At 36.0% G+C, this 8,929-nt stretch overlaps 1 pseudogene; it reads left to right on the forward strand.

Annotated features, from left to right (window-relative positions):
* The first annotated feature begins 5,031 nt into the window (after window positions 1-5,031).
* LOC119057292 (ADP-ribosylation factor-like protein 1) lies at window positions 5,032-7,354 on the forward strand (annotated as a pseudogene).
* The last annotated feature ends 1,575 nt before the right edge of the window (window positions 7,355-8,929 follow it).

The raw sequence follows: 8,929 nt of genomic DNA on the forward strand, positions 1-8,929 counted from the left end.
CTGCTGGAGGATTCTCTTCCTCCAAGGAAAACCAGTCTTTTGTTCTATTCAAGCCTTCCATTGATGGAATGAGGCCCATCCACATTGTGGAGGACAATTGCTTTCCTTAAAGTCCACTGATTCAAATGTAAATCTTATTGAAAACCATCTTCCCAGAAGTATCTAGAATGATGTTTGACCACATTATCTGGGCACAGTGGCCCAGCCAAGTTGATACACACAATTAACCACAATGGATGGGATGTGAGATCTGTCCAGAAAGTATCCATCCATGCAATATGAAAAAATAGAGACAGTTATTGAAGAAGATACAGGAAACATTGTACATAGAACAATGACAACTCAGTACCTTTCAAAGCAAACACCTTGTGACCTTACACAGTGCTCTCAGTCACCGACAGCTACCCTGTTGTTTTTACTTGAATCTCATCAATGACCTGAAATCTCTTCCCTTTCAAAGGTGATTTTCATTTCCAGAAAAGCCAGAAGTTACAGGGTGCCAAGGTTCTGCCTTCTAGTGGGGCTGAGTCACCTGGGTGATTTGATATGTTTGCCAAAAAACTCTGCACGAGACATGATGCATGAGCAGGCCTGTTCTCACAATGAAGATACCAGTCACCAGTTGTCCAGAACTGCAGTTTTCTGAACCATCCAAATAGTTTCCACAGAGGAATGTTCAAACTTAACACAAAATTTGATGCAGATTCATCGCTCTACTTGCTAGGTCATTTCTTTAAAAAAGATTATTTATTTATTTATTTATTTTTACAGAGAGCGGGAGGGAGAAAGAGAAGTAGAGAAACATCAATGTGTGCTTGCCTCTCACATCTCCCCACCCCCCCCGCACACTGGGGACCTGGCCTACAACCCAGGCATGTACCCTAATTGGGAATTGAACTGGTGACCCTTTGATTTGCAGGCCAGCACTCAATCTACTGAGCCACACCAACCAGGGCTCGCTCAGTCGTTTTGAATGTGATGGCCACACAGTACACATGCTCACTCAGCAGTGTCTACTGTCCCCACTGACTAGTACAATGAAGTCATCATTGTTCAGGCATGCACATTCTAGTCCACTCTCTTTGGATGCCAGTTTACATTGATGTCATGCAAACCATTCTTGTGATATTAACAATGGCTGGACTTTTTCTGGACAAACCTCATATTCCACTATAAAGTATTTACATCAGTCACTTACTTCCTTCTTTAGAGGGGCCCTTAATGCTACCTGACAATAATTCTGTATTTCTCCAGTCAGCTTTCTTTCATTCTCTATGATGGCTATTTCAAAACCTTTTCATTCTCTTTAAACCTCCAACCTTCTACAGTTATTACCTCTTAACTATTTCAAAGAGAAAATAGACACCATTAAATTATACTCCCTTTGTCTCACTGTTATCAAACCAAAAATCTTATCTGCATCCACACTTTGTATTTTCCTCTTTCCTGTCTTCTCCAGGGAAGACATGTCCTTCCTCCTTTTCAAGGCTAACCATCACTCATGAGCTGAGTCCCATCCTTTCTTATCTTTGTAGGAATACTACTGTATGGATGATTCCCTCTCTTTTGTATTGCCAACCTCTCTGCTTCTGTTCATTCATTCCAAGATTCTACCCTCAGTAACGGATGTCATGGATAAATAAAATTTTCCCATGAAGAGGTATTATCGTTGAAGGTTTAAAATATTGTTCCAATGAGATTCGCTTAGTTGATTCTCCCAATCAACTTTCTGTTTTATGATTCATTTCTTTATTTGTATGTTGTTTCACTGAATATTCAAGAGTGTTTACTGTTGTTCATTTTCTTCTCTTGCTGACCTTGGCAAACTAGGTTTTAGGGGCAAGTTTTACCTTTTGGAGGCAGTAGAGCCTAGAGGTATCCAAAGATAGACTGCTCAGATAAAAAATGCTAATGCTTCTATTTTTGTGACTTTGGGCAAGTTACTCCCCTGTTAAGCCTCCACTTTCTTCATCTGCAAGTGGCAACACTAAATGTTCTTTTCTCATAGGGTTGCTGTAAGAATTAAAAGAGATAAAAGAAAAATATGTACAGTATCTGACACATTAAGCAATGAATACATGCTAATTATTATTTTCCAATGTTGATAAAACCAATCTAAAATGATTAGCAATTTTTGTGCTAAGAGGTAAGTGGGAGAAAATCCCCGTTGGATATTTATTCTTCTTTGGAGAATTAGTGTGGGAGAGGTTGTACTCTAATTCAAATAAACAAATTATCTGCAGCAATCAAGTGATAATTCTATTATACTATTAAATTTTGTTACTATTGTGCCACCAATTTATTTTGTGACTTTATACAACCTTTTAAAAAGATTTATTTATTTATTTTTTAGAGAGAGGGGAAGGGAAGAAGAAAGAGAGGGAGAGAAACATCATATGTGGTTGCCCCTCACATGCCCCCCACTGGGGACCTGGCCTGCAACCCAGGCATGTGCCCTGACTGGGAATCAAACTGGCAACCCTTTGGTTCACAAGCCCATGCTCAATCCCCTGAGCTACACCAGCCAGGGCTTTACACAACTTTTATATCTATTGACCTGACACTCTTCATTTTCAAAGTGATGGAGATGGACTAGATGCTTTCCATGCTTTCCTTTAAAGCTTAATATGCTGTTTTGATAATTCTTTTAAAAATATATTTTAATGATAAGTGATTATAGCATTTTCCTGATTTTTCTTATATTAGTTTATTTCCTTTTGGCAATGTATTTTTTATGCTTCTTCCCGTGTACTATTTTATCATGTTATATATTTTTCTTCTATGGTGAAATTCTCTCTCCACCTTTGGTATAACCATTACTTTCAATCTATCATTTCACCTAATGTTTTCAACTGTAACACCAATACTTACTTCTTCCCAGCTTTTATAGTTTGTCATGGTGGCATGCATCTTAACCTGACTCTCAGACTGTGGGAGTTCAGTCATTATTTATCTATGTTTTCTTGGATTTGGGCTGATAATCCAGAGGAATATGACACTCACTTGTATGTGTCACAGAAAATAGATTTCAAGCTAAGTTACATACAGTCTTAGTCTAATAGAATCTCTAGCTTCCTATATTCCCTTATAATATTTTGTTCATTTGTAAAATGTAATGGTTGACTTTTCTAGAATTATTACTGAAATAAACAGGTAGATGGGTCTTCACAATTTATGTTATGATGAATACTTAAACAGTCCTCAACTCTGTATTCTTTTGATTGTTTTAAATCAAAATAACCTGGAGTGACAACTGCAGCAAAGAAATAGATTATTTTTAGAACAATCTTTTAGATTAATATATATATAAATAGATAAACTTTAGATTCTGTCACCAAATTATATTAATATTAGATAGCATTGATTCAAATCCTTTTCTACAATCACTGAATATGCATATGTATATTTTATTGTGATCAGGGTCACTTTCTCTCAGAGATACCCATCCCTCAATTATTTTATATTTTATTTTCATAGGTCTGTGAATTCATTGTTTCAATTATCATTTGGTTAAGTTGCATCTTTCACATACTAATAAGTCTATTACGCCAAAATGCAATCAACATGGTAATCACCTAATGTTGCTTTGGAATCACTGCTTTCATGTAAGGCATTGTAGTTCCCAAATGTCCATATTAAAATGAAGATATAGTATCTAGGAAAAATTATACTTTGACAGTGATTAGTATGCATTGGTTATTTTGATTACTTGTCAATGATCACATGGAACATCTGCTGATGGAAGCAGGGCTATATAAGTTCTGGTTGTGGAACTTCACTAAAAAAAGGGACAGAAGAATGGAAACACTTTAATAAATGATGCTGGGAATTGTGGAGCATTACGGATATACCAAAGTTTCAGACATAGAGAAGTAAGATTACTATGTGAGCTACACTCAAAGGTTTTGCTAAAACCTTTTTCTACTTTGAATATACTGTCTAAAACAACCAGAAAAGGACCTTCATAGAAACAGCAATCCTAAGGAAAAGGAACAAAGTTGGAGGAATCATGCTACCTAATATTAAACTACATGTTAAAGCCATAGTAGCCAAGACAGCATGGTTATGGCATAAAAACAGACACGTAGATCAATGGAACAGAACAGAGATCTGACTGGGAATCGAACTGGGATTCCTTAATTTGCAGGCCCGTGCTCAACTCACTGAGCTACACCAGCCAGGGCTGGATAGTTCTGTTTTAATGTTTTTACCTTCTACATGAGACATATTATAATAGTTGTCATTAACTCTTTGCTGATTCACTATCCTTCCTCTCTGAAAATTAAATAATCTTATCTCATACCCTAACAAACAATAATATTGTTTCTGTCCACCACTAAAATCATTCTGATGCGTAACGGTTAAGTATCATCACATTAAAGTAGGAAAAGAGACTAAGATCATACAATTTTTAGAGCAATGTGTGCATCTAAATATTGACTGTTTAGTGCAAACTTAGAAACCTAATATTGTGGGAAGATAATGAAAGTTGAACACCAAGAGTAACATGAATTTGTCTCACCAGAACTTAGCTCAGTCAGGGCTTCTCTACCCCAGCACTACTGATGTTTTCAAGCCAGATTCTTTGTTGTTGGGGACTACCTTGTGCATTGTAGGGTTTTTAGCAGTATTCATAGTCATTACCACTGAAATGCTAGTAGCACACTCACAATTGTGATTAACCAAAATGTCTCCAAATGTTGTCAAATATCTCCTGGGGGACAAAATCTTGCCTAGTTGAGTACCACTGATTTAGCTGATCCATTCTGAACCACCATCTTAATCCTTCACTATGTTGTCCTCTGCTTATTATTTCTTCTGAGTATTTAAAATTATGTATTTCTAAAGTTAGATGGTTCACTTGTTATTGATGATTCATAGGCTGTTGAAATCTCAACCCAAATATCTTCAGCTTCACTCTTTCATCTCTTTGTACTTCTTGCTTTATTTATCTCCCAGATCTCAAGCTTTTTGAGGGAGATGGGAACTTGAGAAAGCAGGAAAGAAAGTTATCAGTAAATAGTAATTACGATGGAAAGAATGCTGAGAGTAAACTTTAACTTTTAAAACTTTTACTAATGTCGCTAAAAACCTGACAAAGAAAGAGCCCTGTTACCTTGGCAGTCACTGCTTTTCTTTCTTGTCTGTTAACATTTAATGTTTAATATCTCCTGTAAATATTGGAGTTCATTGTAAAGGCAAATTGGGGTGTCTGTGAAAATTCTGTAAAATTAAAATTTTGTGAATCTATCATAAGAAAATAAATTATATTTTTCTACACAGTGTTTTTAAGTAGTCTCAGGCTGAATCACATGAGTGTTTTCTCTCATAAATTACATACATCTTTCTCTACATAAATTACATTGATATTAGGTACTTAGAAGACATATTTTCTAACCCCTTCATGATACATATTGTAGTGTAGTGTCAAATGGGATTATTAAAAATGTTGATTGACATTGAGAACAGCTAGGTTTGGGAAATGTAGTGTTATTTCTCTCTGCTTCATATTTACTATTCTGTTTATTTAATAAATAAGATGCTTCCTGAAAATGCAGCTTAGGCTGCAGTTCTGTAAAGAACTCTTAGTTTATGTGGTCTTAAAATAGAAATGCACCTTAAATTAACTTCGAAGTCTTCACTGTGAGAAAACCTGTGTCCTGCTTGCATTTAAAAAAAAACCAACATGAATAAGTGGTGTTTGAGTCAACAACCACTAATCAATTTTCAGTCATTTTCTTCTTATAAAAATAAAATAAAATAAAATAAATCTTTCTCTATTGATATATCCTGACCTTATCATGGATTCTTTAGCCATTTTAAAAGCTTTCAGTGCAAAGGGCTTGACTTACCATCTGCAGAGGAGAAAGCTGACAAGTTAATCAAGCAGACTGATGATGTGGTGGCTACAATAAAAAAGGTCAAAATCATGTATTATTTCTTGAAATGTATCTACTGATTTGATGATAATGTCAAGTTCAAACCTTAAAAGGCCATTTAATAGAGTACAAAAAGAATTTTTCTTGGGGCATAGAAATTTTGACCTCATAAAGTGAAGTCTGTGACCTATTTCAACTCTTGATCAGAAGTCATTTTATTCATTTTTTAATTCAGTCACTCTTTCATCCATCCATCCATCTATCCATCCAACATTTATCAGACACTTACTAGCATTAAGCTAGTTACTGGGGAAATTGCATAAAAAAATAAATCAAGGTTACTGCCCTTGAGCCACATACTGTCTACGTCAGTGTTTCCCAATACATGTTCAGAAGAACAATGCTGCTATAAGATCCTAGTTATTCACTCCATAGTATTATTTTTGTTTTTCTTCTGAATTTTCTGTAATAATTTAAAATATCTCAGTTTCCTAATTACAACCCCCTTTTTTAAAACATGAGACCTTAATAGAAAGTAGTTTAATATTGACCTTGGAAAATGTTAAGGTCCAAAATATCTGGTATAAAAGTATACAGTTAGAATGCAAATCTGATGGTACTTTAGCAATTTAGATGGATGTCATTCCCCTTATGTAGGGTACAAAACTCAGTGTAAATTGACAAGGAAACCTGACCTTATGGAGACAATCTGAGAAACTGATGTGTGGATGACTATAGGTAACTGGATTTTAAAAGAAAATTAGCTTCAGCTAGCAGACCAGTTCCAAGGAAAACACCTCTGAGCCAGAGCTGGAGGCCAAGGCAAGAGGAGTTGGCAGCACCAGGGTTCGCAGGTGGTGGTACTGGGGTTTGAGTAGGAGCCACTGCTGAGGCCAGGGTTTGTCTCTGATGATGGACGAGGCAGTTCATCAAGGGTGACTTTTTCTCAAGTACATTTTCTAGTCTGCTTGGAATCTGGGAAATTAGGATTTTAATTTTGGGCTTAAATGGAGCAGGAAAAAGTACAATTTTGTACAGGTTACAGGTTGCAGGAGTCATTACTACTATTCCTACTATTGGATTCAACATTGAAATGGCACCATATAAGAACCTTTAATTCCAAGTCTGGGATTTAGGAGGGGAGACCATTAGCAGGCTGTACTGGAGATGTTATTATTCAAACACAGATGCGGTCATTTATGTAGTAGACAGTTGTGACCAAAATGAATTGGCATTCCCACATTAGAATTGTTTGCCAAGTTAGAGAAAAAAGAACTGAGAAAAGCCATTTTGGTGGTGTTTGCAAATGAGCAAGACATGGAAAAAGCCATGACTCCCATAGAGATAGCAGATTCACCTGGGTTACCTGCCTTGAAGGACAGAAAATAGCAAATATCAAAACTTCAGCAACCAAAGGCACTGGAATTCCATAAGGCAATGGAATGGTAGTTGAAACATTAAAGAGCAGACAGTAATTCAATCATTTCCGCTTCTCTGAAATGAAGACCACATCACTTATTTCTATGGAAACATATATACTTCACAGTACTAAATGTTAGAACTCTGTATGATTGTTGACATATACTGAGCTGACTACACTATTTGTAATAAATATAAAAATAAGTGTTTGGTTAGAAGGGTAACTCATCATGAATCTCTGGTCTGTGTAATGTAAAGTGGTCCTTCCTTGCTTTCTTGTGTTAAGGTATATGAGGTCAGTTCAGAAAGTATCCACCCTTGTAATATGAGAAATAGAGATATTTATTATAGATATAAGATACAAGAAACATTGTACATAGGACAATGATGTATCAGTCCCCTTCAAAGTAGGCACCATGCAACCTCATACAGTTCTCCCAGTTGCCATCAACTGCCATGTCGTATTTTCTTGAATCTCATTGACAGTCTGAAATCTCTTCCCTTTCAAAGGTGATTTTAGTTTTGGGAAAAGCAAGAAGTTGCAGGGCACCGAATCTGGGCTGTAGGGGGGCTGAATCACCTGGGTGACTTGATGTTTCACCAAAAACACTCTGCACATGATGTATGAGTGATGAAGCTGCCAATCACCAGTTGCCCATAGCTGCAGCCTTCTGAATCATCCAAATAGTTTCCTTGGAGGAATGTTCAAGCTTAACACAAAATTTGGTGCAGATTTGTTTCTCTGCTTGCTCTGTCATTTTTAATGCAATGGCCACACAGTATACATGGTCACTCAGTGGCATCTACGGCCCCCACTGACTAGTACAGTGAAGTCCTTGTTGTTCACATATGTGCATTCCAGTCCACTCTCTTTGGCTTCCAGGATACATGGATGTTGTGCAAACTGTTCTTGTTATATTAACAACAGTGGACCAATTTTTTAAAGCTATTTTATTTAAAAGCTCCTGGTTATAGGCATGAAGTTAAAATAATTATTTTGGTGGTTAACTTTACTGACTCATCTGTAGTTGTGATTTTACAGTACTTTATAGTTGTTGAAAAGATTTTATATATATTGATCCTATCAGTTTGTCCAAGAGCCTTTGTGATGTAGGAAAGACAGGTTGTAATATACTGTTTATGGACACGTGGAATTTTGGGTTGATAGTTGAATTGCCCAGCTGCTACTTAGCTGGGAGCAGGGCTCAAAACAAAGACTTCAGAATCAGAAGCTTGTCCCATGAACTATATCATAAGTTCCTATAAATGTGAACTGTGCAACACAGATGAATTAACTCCATAGGAGACTCTGTACATGCAAAATAATGTCTGTAAATTTGTTTGTTTACACTGGTAGAGGTAGTAAAAACAATCCTTCATGGTTATATTTGATGAATTCACAACACATTAAAGAAAAATTTCACTCTCAAGGAAATTTAAAAGTTGTATTTTAAAAAGCATTGTAAAGAAAAATTTAGCTTCTTTCTGAAAAGGAGAGAAAAGTTTTTCATTTGTCTTCTCAATCATATTTCAAAGGTTTAGTTATACTTCAAAAAGTGGGAAGATAGGCCTAATTTTAATCAATGGCAGTTGTAATAATATACCATTTTATAAAGAAATATTGGCATTAA

This window comes from Artibeus jamaicensis, unplaced genomic scaffold (assembly GCF_021234435.1).
Source record: "Artibeus jamaicensis isolate MK-2021 breed Jamaican fruit bat unplaced genomic scaffold, CSHL_Jam_final contig_240, whole genome shotgun sequence".
In the NCBI taxonomy this organism is placed as follows: domain Eukaryota; kingdom Metazoa; phylum Chordata; class Mammalia; order Chiroptera; family Phyllostomidae; genus Artibeus; species Artibeus jamaicensis.